Raw genomic sequence first — 13,114 nt, 5'->3', positions numbered from 1 at the left:
ACCACCGCATACAGTCTCATTTCGACCACTGGTATAAACTATTTAGTTGGTTAGAATATAACATTTCTCAATATAGTGTTTTTTGCTTTTATTGTCGCGCATTCTCCGAAATCTGAAGACAGTTTTACTAAAGAAGGTTTCCGTAACTGGAAGAAGGTCGTAGATAAATTCGGTACTCATGAGGCAAGTAACGCTCATAAGACTTGTATTTCTAAGACTGCGGAATTTCGAAACGCACTATTGCACGGACCAGTTGCGCGTAAATTAGATTTGCAGACGAACCAAATAGTTAATGGCAATAGAATATATTTGGAAGCACTTCTAAATAGTATTTTGTATTGTGCTCGCCAATGTGTTTGGAAGCACTTCTAAATAGTATTTTGTATTGTGCTTGCCAATGTGTTCCTCTTAGAGACCATAAGGAAAATAACGAAAGTGAAAATAAAGGTAATTTACTAGAACTCTTATCGCTAAGATCCAAAGACAATGACGTGATTTTTCGGTATTATGTTAACAAAGAGAAAACATTTAGATACGTTAGTGCCCAAATACCAAAATCGTTCTCAAGATTTAATGTGCGAGTATGTACTGAGAAAAATAATCGATCGTGTGAAGACTGCAGGTATATATGGTGTCATCATGGATGAAACTCAAGGTTTGAAGCGACATGAACAAGTATCAGTTGTTTTGCGATACTGTGATGAAACATTAAACGTTCACGAAAGTTTTATCTGGTTTTACAATACAGAAAAATCACGGCGAAAGTTTGTCCAAATTGCTAACAAATGTGTTAATATCACTGGGTCTGAATGTAGATAACATCCGAGGACAATGTTACGATGGTGCGGCCGCTGCGTGGTCAGTACTCTGGCGTTGCAAAGAGGATCAGGAACGTGAACTATTTAGCCATTTATATTCATTGTTACGCTCGCATTTTGAACTTATGCATTGTTGATGTGTGCGGAAAACTGTCTACGATTCGAAACATGTTTGGTGTTCTGAGCAGTTGCATTCCTTCATAGAAGAGCCCTCAAAAAAGCACGCTATTTTTTAAAATATTCAACGTCAAGGAAAAAAAGCATTTGGTAACATTACAATCTTTGAGATGGAACTGTAAATCGGAAGCTATTCGTGCAGTTTTAGAAAATTTTGGACCTGTAGTTGAAACTTTAGAGGAAATAGTACTATCAAATTTACGGTCCAGATGCGCATTCCCTGTTAAGAAATGTTCATGATTTTTTTTTGTTTGTTTCGTCTTAAACTGATGAGACGTGTTCTTGAATACACGAATCAACTGTCCATGCACTTACAAAATACATGTACCAATTTTTCTACTGTGAAAAATTTGTCTCAAGCCAATATCTGCAGCCTTCAGTCCTTACGGAATGAGAAAATTTTCAAAACACTGTGGGCAGGAACAGAAGCAATTGCAGAAACCATAGGATGCAGTGCACCGAACGTTCCGCGAAGACAAATCCCACGAACATTGGATGGTGGTGATACTTCTTCAAGTGTGAGACAGCAGCTGAATATTACAGACGCGAAGTGTATTATTCCGTTATTGACATCCTTGTGGCAGATATTAGCAATAAAAGTCCAAAGAAAATGATATATAGGTTCTTCATTCCCTCCACAACGTGTTGAACCAACACAAGCCATCAGCAGTAAGTATCACAATTGTCAGCAACACCTACAAAATCCCCAAAGTTGAGCTGACATTAGAGTTAACAGTTTTCTCCAACTTGTGTGCAAAGAGATAGATTGAAAATGATTTTCATCGCTTCTAAATTTGTTTTAAAAATTGAACCTTTACGAATGCTTCCCAAACTTGAACCAAGTTTATAATACTTTTCTAACCGTGCATATCAGTTCCGCAACCAGTGAACGCTCCTTTTCGTGTCTGAGACGGCTAAAAACATACGTTCGTAGCACTATTGTTCAAGAAAAATTTCGTAGTTTATCTGTGTTGTTCATAGAAAGGTCTTACGACATTAGCGTTTCTCAGATTATCGACAAATTTGGTTCAGAAGCAACATTTCGAGGAAGGCGGCTGCAGCTCCATTCACAGTTCAAGTCCAATTTCCATATCATTACATTTAGTGGTAAGTGAAATATTAACTTATTAAATCAAAATTATAAATGTGATATTTACTGGCTAATATTTGGATTTCCTAATATTGTGATTTCCTTGTATTATTGATCAGCAGTATTTCTTTCAGAGGGCGAGTCGGGGCTTCTCCCTTTATACACACACAGTCAAGTGCAAAATACCCTTCAGGAAAATTTTCAGAGAAAATCAGGATATCAAGAAACATGTTTAACTATAATTCGCCTCTTTACTTTTAAGTTACCCTCTTTGGATATTTTTTCTCAAAGAAACACTATTAATGAGCTGCGGTAGGCCTAAATGAATATGTGGATGTTGTGCTGATAGGTTGTTTCAGGTAATTCCTTAAGAACATTTAAGGCTCAGATCAATATGAGGGATTGAGCAAAGATCAGGGAAAGATTGTCTAAGCGGGGCTTAAAATGGGCCAGAATGCACCATTCCTGCGCTCCAGTAAGTCAGTGTGGTGTCCGAATTCAGTTCCTGTGGTGTACTTGTCTCGCTCCAAATTTGTATCTTTTCAGTTTATTATTGTCATATTTTAAGCAGATTAATACCCTATTAAAGCACGATAAAGAACTAATGTAGAACTTTTTGTTCTGCGTCATTGTGTTCCACGAAATTATTCTAGGGAAAAGCGTTCCGGCTATTGACTAAAAAAAATTTGAGCACAGAGGCAAAGGCTTAATTTTAGGTCTCATCCTCAAAAAGTGACGTAAAGTTAGGCTGGATATCTGCCTGAGTAGTATTTATATTATTCACACACTTGAACTACACAATGGTGATCGAAAATCAGGAGAGTTTTTCGAAACTACGGTACTAAATATTTGGTTAAAACATTAGAAGCAAATGTATGATTGGTTTCAAAAAGTGACAATTTAAGGTCGAAGACTACCTGCCCAAGAAAAATTTGTGAATATATTTTTGTCGAAACAAAGAAAAGTTTAACATGCACAAGTGAATAATGTATATTATATACGTCTAATTACAGCTTATGAATCTTAAAGTCAATAAATAAAACTCTCTTAATAATGAAAGAAAAGAAGAGTCGCAGTCCACACTCATGCCATGTAGCTGCCACCGCAAATTCCAACTTTATAATTGTTTTTTATACCAAAGGCAATAACTTGAAATATGTTGCTGCTTCCAATCTAAAGTAGGAATTAAAATCTACGCTTGGTTGAATTCACAACTTTCTGTGATCAGTTTTTATTGTATAATGCTCTTTCTTAAACTTCCAAAGGGAGAGAGCATATACAATAAAAGAAGCACGGATAGATGTATGCTTGGAATAACTCGGAGAGATAGAAAAAGAAATACATTGATAAGGAAGATGACAGGAGTGACCGATATCATCGTGAAAATAAAAGGAGTGAAGTGTCAGTGAGCTGGTCATATTGCAAGAAGAGCTGACGATAGGTGGACAAAAGCAATTCTTGAGGGATCCTAAGGGAACGAAAACGATCCAGAAAACGTTGTAATACAATGTGGTGTGGCGAAATTAGGAAACAGTGTGGAGTAACGTGGAAACGAACTGCCGAAAATAGATACGTGTGAAAAAGTATTGGAGGAACCTTCATCGAGAAGTGGGGTCGGCAAAGATTGAGAATTATATATATATGTATGTATGTGTGTGTGTGTGTGTGTGTGTGTGCTTGTGTGTGTTTGTGCTTTGCACCCCCCCCCCGAACCATATGGGTCAAGGTTATGCTTATGTATCCATGTGTCTGGTGGAGCTCGATTAAAGCACCATGACGGCCGAGGCGTATCGCACACTGCCTGCAGACTACGTACACGACTTAATGACGACCGTGTTTCTCAACGGTAGTGGCATTTTTCGACAAGATAATGCAACATGTCACAAGGCCAAGAGTGTGATAGAGTGGTTCGAGGAACATAGGGGCGAGTTCCCAGTGATGTGTTGGCCCCCAACTCGCCGGATCTGAACCCAATCGAACACATCTGAGATGTGATTGAACGTGACGTCAGATCGCATCGTCCCCCTCCCCGGAATTTACGGGAATTAGGTGACCTGTGTGTGCACATGTGGTGCCAACTCTCTCCAGCGACCTACAAAGGATCATTACGTCCATGTCAAGAGCATTCGCCGTTGTTATCAGTGCCAAAGGTAGACATACTGACAATTAGGTAGGTAGTCATAATGTTCTGGCTGATGTGTGCGTATATTTTAATTCGTATATTTTGTCTCGACTTGAATTCCGAGACGTCTCGACTCGAATTCGAGTCGAGTCGAGACAGAAACTGTCGAGTCGAGACAAAAACATATTTTCGAGTCGAGACAACATTTTCTCGAGTCGAGTCGAGACAGGCTTAAATCTTGACTCGACTCGACTCGTGCGCATCCCTAGCTGTCTACAATGCACTGAGCAGAATGGTCCTATAAACTGTCATTCGTTGTCAATAATAATAACCGCCATTCTTAATTTTACTGAAATTAGTTGTTTTTTAATTTAAAAATGTATGTGTAGTAAAATGCACTGTTAACTAGCAGACTGTAGGCCCATTTGTTGTTTATCTTTTTGGATGGTGACACTCACTCTTACGCACATATTACTTCTATGCCAACCATACAATTCAACTATGTCATATGCTTTTATTTTATATTATAATTGTTTGTTCTTTTATTCCAATTCCAGAAAGAATATTCACTTCTCAGTTTCTAATGTTCTTCCTCATTTGTTGATTTAAGTTAATCTGAATCAATTGTACCCATTTTTTATATTCAAGACAAGGTCAAAGAACTGTCTCTCAATCACAAGGAATAACTGAATAGCATCCTTAATCAATCAATAGGCATGGGAGACCCAAGTTTGACTCCCGATGGCGCTCATGCGGTTCGGATTCCACGTTAAGCTGTAGATTCACGTTTCACACAGCCTTACAGCTGAAAGGGATACTTAAATAAAATCAAAAATTTATACGATAATTTAAATAAAGTAAGCATACTCGACATTTATTTAAAGATTTACTACTCAATAGCCTAAAATATTATTTATAGTCATTTATTTGGAATGTATGAAGTTATGATATTCAAGTATGCACTGTAAATTTTGTAACCTTACAGGTTATTACAAACTATGTTTTTTAAATGGTTGTATTAGAGCATTTGGCAACTATAAGTAAGTTTACTACGAAGAAAATGCCGGCATTTAGTTGAACATGAGAATGCGTAACCAGTTTACGCCAAATCATAGACATGTTGCGCGTAGGATACAGGATAATACTTAACGGGTCTTCACTACAGCGAAATTAAACTACCTATAGTTTTAAAGTTTTTCCGTAATATCTAAAAAAAAAAAAAAAAAAAAAAAGGAAAATTAGGAACGTAGTGAACTAGACAATATGATTTTGCATGTGATACCTTTACCACAATTCACGTATCTGCTTTTAGTATGCCGCTATTTGCAGAACCCGCAAAAAATGCTAAATCTATCTACAGTTGCAAATCGAAGGCAGATAGATGAGTTGTGATAACGGTATCACATGCAAAATCGTATTGTATAGTTCACTACGTTTCTGCTTTTTCGAATATTTTTATTTGTTTTGAAGATATTACAGAAAAAACTCTAAAATTAGCGGTGCAGCGATTAGCTGTCAATGACAGACGAAATGAGAAAGTACGAGATAATACTGAATCATTTCCATCACACTACACTTAATATTTATTGCCCTCCCCGCTGGTTTAGTAATCGCGGCTAGTAATCGCACCTTTGGAGTACGTGGTCGCGGGTTCCATTCTTTGTTGGAGAGCATTAAATGCATTACGATGGTTTGGATTCCACATTTAAAACTGTAGGTCAACGTCTCATATAGACTCAGTTTTGAAAATGACGCTAAATTTTACAAGCAAACAAGTTAATATTTCCATTTCCGATGATACTATAATAATTAAACAGAATAGTTAGGGGTTAGCTTACGCAGTTTCTTCGTACGATAGTCTTGTTCGATTCTCATTGGAAGCTCATTTCGTTCGGGTCCCAAGTTAAAATGAAAGTGCATCTCCCATATAGTCTCGGTGCTGAAAAGAGACGACATAATTTAAACTAAACGATCAAGCAAAGTGATTATTCATCAGCGACCAGTCGAAACCACTCAGAACCTTGAAGTTTAGACAATAGAACTGCTGTTTTTATTTGATATTTTATTAACAAACATTTTGTTTCTTATTGGCATTATCTAAAAAGTTTTCTTGTCCGCTAGAAATCTTTTCAGACGAATGGCCACATCAGTTTGGCACGGATTATTCACAGGTGAAATTTTCCCACGGGACCACCCTGATAAATATGTCATAGTTCACATCAGAGTATTCCCCGAGGCGGTAAGTTTCAAACGATCTCGCTTCATGAGGATACCTTATTACAACTACAATGTTGAAAATTGACTAAATATTTATTTGAATATTTCACTTAAAGTTTGACATTTTCAATAATAATAATAATAATAATAATAATAATAATAATAATAATAATAATAATAATAATAATAATAATAATAATAGTAATAATAATAATAATAATAATAATAATAATAATAATAATAATAATAATAATAATAATAATAATAATAATAATAATATGGTATTTTGATCTAAAAGGTGCAAAGTGTTGCAACTTTATAGTGTTCATATAGAAATGCGTGTAACTCTGAAAAGGTTAATTGAAATGTGTTTAAAATTTAAAAGGTAATCATAATTTTAGGACATTTAGGTTGTTATATCTTATTAAGGATAGGGTGGACTGTCCTCATGCTAGTGTAGTAATGAAAGGCTGAATAGTGTATATTTTGGAAAAAGTTTCATTTTAATTATTGACCCTGTTAATGTTATGTATGAATGACATGTTTGTACCATAAAAAATTAGTTTTATCGATTTTTATCGCATGAGGATCGCTTATAAGTATTAAGATTCGCACAAGTCATTCAGCTCAATGACACCTATTGATTGATGAATGTCTATTTTGGACGTTTTTCCATGGAGCGGCAATTGTTAACTAATAGAAATTAGCGTTGATCACGAAGTATTGCTATTATAATATGATTTTATTGTTGAATCCAAAGAGGCTATATAGACTATCAATAGTAGGAGGTTTTTTTATACGTATATTGATAAGATATTGATAAGAACATTTTTTTTTCAGTTTAAGGTAGAACTACATCATTATCCTAAAGTATTGCTGAAAATGTCCCTTAGTAAGATCCTTCTACGTTTTCTCGTGTCACTTCTACCCTCTACCCTCTATATATCTCTAAATCTCTAAAAAATGAAAGCTAGCTCATGGAACTAAATACTACTATGCCTTCCACGCTAATTAGTACCTAGAGCGAGCACCTGCGATTCAGAAATTTAAATGGACTACAGTGATTCGGGTTCCACTCTAAACTCCCATCAAATCAATCAACCAACTAATGACGTACACAAAATTTCATGAGGGAATAAGTTCAATCACCCAAAATCTCATTGTTTCAAACACATTTTTGAACACATGTCTTAATATAGTAATTGTTTATTTTTTCATAGTATCTTGTTAAATGGGGAGTTAAAACCAGGAAATCCCGCCTTTCTGTATTCCACTGCAACCAATTTACATATTACGAGTAAATGTGTAAATTACGAGTATTAATAGTAAATTTCTCCCTACCAAAACGCATTGTTGCACACTTTATTTTGTGAAACATTAAGTATTTTCACGAGATTTTCCAATTTCTTCAAAAGGTAGCTACTTTCTAATGATTGAAAAGAATGTTTGCTATTTTACCTTTATGCTGCGCGAGGGACATTCGAAATCCTTCCTAAAGAGATTTTATTAAAACAGGTTTCCAGAATTTTGTCTTGATACATTGGACAGTGTGACTTCTAGGTCTGTAAAGGGGAGGACAGACATACCGAATCAGAAAGCCAGTTTTAAGTCATGTATACGACATGAAACGCGTAAATCCGACGAAACTTTTGTTTTGAATTGTAACCACAAGACTCTTTACTAGTACTATTGTTCCAAAGTTAAAAGCACATCCTACCTGTAAACTATCTCTTCATATACATCGTGACGTGATCTCTTCAGGCTCTCCTAAGAAAAAAGGTATTCTATTTTCTGTATTGTAGGGTTATATAGGAGAGCCCCCGAGGAAACACACGCACACGATTTTTTTCTGCCACAAAGTCCACTTAGCGCGAGCTGGGATCGAGGCAGGAACTCTACGCACCAATGGTAGGACGCTCCTCTGGTGTATGAGGTCACCGGATCGATCTCATTCGTGGCAAGTGGACTTTGTGGCGATCAAACACTGCGTGGGTAGTCTCATGGTTCTTCCGTTTCCTCCCATTTTCTTCATTCCATATTATCATTCATCTCATCATCACTATTTTCACATCATTACCGTTAACCTTGGATTCATATTCATGGAACGTTAAACTAAACTGAGTTATCTTACAAAATGTGGAAAAATAATTGCTTGAGCCGTTTTTGAGAAAATTATCCGAACAAACTTACTTCAAGAGAAACTCAGTAAATCGACAGGGATTTCCCCAGAGAAACACTACATGAAGTTGTTGATGAAATACTTGTTTATGACACAATCATAATTGTTAGAGTCATTTTCGAAGAAACAGCGATTTCAAGTTTTCAGTTATAAGAAAATTAATTTTATACGGGAGTAAGGATTAAATTCGATGCCCCTTACTCTAGAGAAACTTATACACAACCTTATGATTAAACTTTGGTCCGATACGTTGACCGTATAGTCTCTAAGTGTGCACACATACATCGTGACGAACTGACATGAAAAACATGAACTGACATAGCCTTTTCAACATATAAGAGCCCTAAAATATGTAAATCTGTTCAGTGGCGTATTTAGGGGGAGGTGCACCCGGCTCGAGCTCCCTCATTGAGTGCAAAGTTTTTTTTAATGTACTTGCAACGATAAGAGAAAAACTCACGAAATTGTCACCTAACGTCTCTTGTCGCAATGAAGAACAAAAGGCAGCATATCTACAACAGAATGACCCATCCCTCTTCACTTCCATCTCCAAACACACACACCAACGAACACTTTTAACAAGCGAAAATATATATACAGGGGCGGATCCAGGATATGATCAATGGAGAGGCTAAACCATATTTTGCCGTTTTATCTAGTGTATATCTGAGCGTCAAGGGGGGCTATAGCGACCGACATTTGACACACAACTCCAAATGGAGAGTGAGTTGTTCTAACCACTTGTTTGTGTTATATTTTAACACAATCGTGTTAACACATACGCATGTTGTTGAAATAACACGATTTTTTACAGTGTAGCAGTGAAAGTAGTAACACTTTCCGAAAACTTCTGCTGTCATGTTTCCATTTGGGTTTAAAAGAAAGTGAAGTTTTGCAAAAATCAGTAGTTTAAGTCAATTTTTTGAAGGTTGAATGAAAAGGATTCACCGAGAGCAGACACTTAGCACTTCCAGGGCAATTCTTAATTCACACCACAGGTGCCTAAAGACATCTTAAAAAATCAAATTTAATTCAAATGTACTGGTAGTTATTAATGCACCCCCATCAGAAAATCCTGGATCCGGCACTGCTTGGAATTGGAATGTGCACAAAATTTTACAAATATACTTAGGAATTATTTATGTTAAATATAATTTGTCAGTAGACCCTATGTAAAATAAATAAATATATAAATAAATAAAAAGTTCAATATGTTGTGACACGTAGTTGATACACAAAAGCTTTTACTTCATTACTATTAAAGATGAACGGGGACGTAATATGGAAGTTAACCCCTGTAAAGGTCAAAGATAACCACAACTTTATTTTCAAGGACTATCCGAACCTTTGAAAGTAACGTTTTTTCTACTGCCTTAATTTAGAACAAGAGAGATTTTGTAGAGTCATTAAATGGGTATAGTGAACGAAATTTCTTTCATATTTTTTTCTTCTGCTCTGCATGGTAACATTAATTTTCTTATTCCCTATAGACATTATTTCATGTTATTGTGTTTTCTTTTAATAGTTTATTATATTTTCATACTTTCGTGTTAAAGCTCTCTAATGAAATTTCATATCGACGTGTCGTTACAGCCTACAAAAATATTATTATTTATTTCATCCAAATCCATATTGTTTGTCGAGAGACAAATCGAAATTGTTCATCTAGCGAACTCGCAGCAGATCTGCAAGGAGGATGGGAAGGTATGATCTTTTTTAATTGCAAGGCATTCGAATGAATATATATATACATACATATATATATATATATATATATATATATATATATATATATATATATATATATATATATATATATATATATATATATATATATATATATATATATCTTTTTGTATACATATATCAAGGAAATCACGGGTTGCCCGGTTCAGCAGCCTTTTACAAGAATATATTGTATATACATTTAAGTACAAACCCATTGCCGGCTATGATATCTTCTCTCCTTCGAAATGAGAGTAAAATTGCATTTCTTACATTCTCATCGGTATCTTCGTGCTCTACCTAATGACTCTCCAGCACTTTGTGGCACATTTTGTATCTTATTTTATCTTTAACCACAACAGAACTCCTGTTCTGCCTAACCTTCACAAAATGTATATTTTGACTCCGGAAAAATGTAATAGTAATTATTTTCTCTACAATTGCAGTTGCTTCCAGGGCCTCTTAATTTTGATCTACTATTTCAGCATCCCTGAAATTAAATTAACTATCGTAGATCGCCATTAGTTCACTTCGAGTATATCTATGTCGTGAATACTGACCAACTACAACTTCACCGATGTTTCTTCGCTATATAAAGGGATTCAGAGGTTGTGCATAATGGTAGTTTCCTGTATAAAAAAAAAAAAATGGAAAGAAGTTACAAATATAACTAAAGTGTTGTATATGAAAAAAGTGAGTTAGATATAACAATGCAGTTTTATTTTTTTTAACTTTAAAGCATTTCGTACTACCTATAATATTCCCTCTTGAAATATTTTTACCTGTCAACAGAATGATTTAAATTTACTTCTAGTATCAGTTTAGAAATGTTGGACCGTAAGTGCTACACCACTTAAGCACAGACACATTTAAGAAAATGCTAATAGTTAATGGGGGGGGGGGATGTAGTAAGGTACCAGTAACTAAAACAGTGCAAATATAGGATATCCGGTCATTTCTCTTCACATAAGATAATATATTATGAATACCTATGTTTTCATTAGTTTTCTCCTGTCAAATTAAATAACAAGAATCTTTTTTTTCTCTTTTAATAAAATGCAATAATAATATTTCATAGGTTCAAAGGTTCGAGATTTTTTGGAGGGCACCTGATTCTTCTAGTTGCGAACGTGCAACTAACTAACCAGTAATGTAGTTGGCGACATATCCCTGCACCAGTGGTGCTGATATTTATTAAATTTTTTGGTCTCGGTAATGTGTGTGTTAAATTGTCATATATCCAAACACATACACTTAGATTCTGGGGATCCCAAGCAAACTTGGGACGCCCATGACCCCCCAGGACTATTTTTTTTTCTTTTTTAGATTTCCAAACTGTGCTGTCCATAAGTGTGGAAAAGTGTGAACGTTCGTGTCCGTCCGTCCGTCTGTCAACATATACCAGAGCGAAAACTTTAAGATACACAAGCGATTATTTTTCAGTCAATTTAGCGTCGCAAGAATGGATTCTATCTCCTCTGTTAACTCTCTATTCACAACGGAAGCTTCTCAGATAAACCATTTCCAGTTTCAACATTAGTACCATGTGTACACAAACAACAAACGTGTTTCTGAAATCGATTCAATGTCTCAAGAGAATACATCATCACTACCTGCAACAGTGTACTAATACCAGAAATGGTTGAAATTTACTAGTGTTTCAGGTTTCAGTATTGATTTTCATAACACAAAAATGATGACTCAAGAAGTTTTTTTTTCGGTCTACTCATTGTTCGACGAATAGACTCCATTTCTTTCTTTAACCCTCTATTCAAATCGGAAGGGGTAGAAGTCAACCATTTCCGCCATAGAAAGCTACGTTCATAGCCATAGAACAAAAATGGTAATAGATAGCGACAAGTGGTTTATGTCAATCGATTCAGCGTCCCAATAGGATATACCATCACCATACTCAGCAATTTTACCAAAACCGTAAGTGGTTGAAATTTACTAGTACTTCTGGTTTCAAAACTTGATTTCGTTGATTAAAAATGGTGTTTTATTTCGACTTTCATCTACTTGTTCAACCTGGAAATGGTAAAAATCTACGATTTTTTGGTTACAACATTGATCACACAATTGATAAAATGAAAAATAGATAACGATAACCTTTTTTTTTTTTATGGGATACAATCCTGAACAATATGTTTCACCTCTGATTTTATTCCTCTTTTTCAGAACTGATATCACTTAGCAATTACAGTTTCAATATTAATCTTCGTAAAACAAAAACAATGAGAAATATCGAGTAAGGACTCTTTGTAATTTATTCAGTGTCCGAGGAACAGAATCAATCTTTGATCTTATTCCTCTGTTGCAAACAGTGGTTAGAGATGCATACTTCAAGGTTGAGTACTGGAAATCTATCCTAGTGTTTCACACTGAAACGAAACTCATTTATTATTATTATTATTATTATTATTATTATTATTATTATTATTATTATTATTATTAAATTTTATACGTTGGAACTGGAACTATCTCCTTGTGTGTCGGGAAAGATTAATTTATACTTACATCACATCACCTCAAAATGGACTACAACGGCATTTCCCAAACATTTTTAAAATCAGGACTATTTTCACTATTTAGAATGTTTTGTGGACCACAATACTCTTTACACTTTGAAAAACTAATTTATCATCAGCATTTGACCATGTCTGCATACATTAATAACAATATACAGTACGTTCATTTTTACAATAATAATAATAATAATAATAATAATAATAATAATAATAATAATAATAATAATAATAATAATAATAATAATAATAATAATAATA

Source organism: Thermobia domestica, chromosome 11, assembly GCF_964235325.1.
Source record: "Thermobia domestica chromosome 11, izTheDome1.hap1.1, whole genome shotgun sequence".
In the NCBI taxonomy this organism is placed as follows: domain Eukaryota; kingdom Metazoa; phylum Arthropoda; class Insecta; order Zygentoma; family Lepismatidae; genus Thermobia; species Thermobia domestica.
This window is presented reverse-complemented; position numbering follows the sequence as displayed.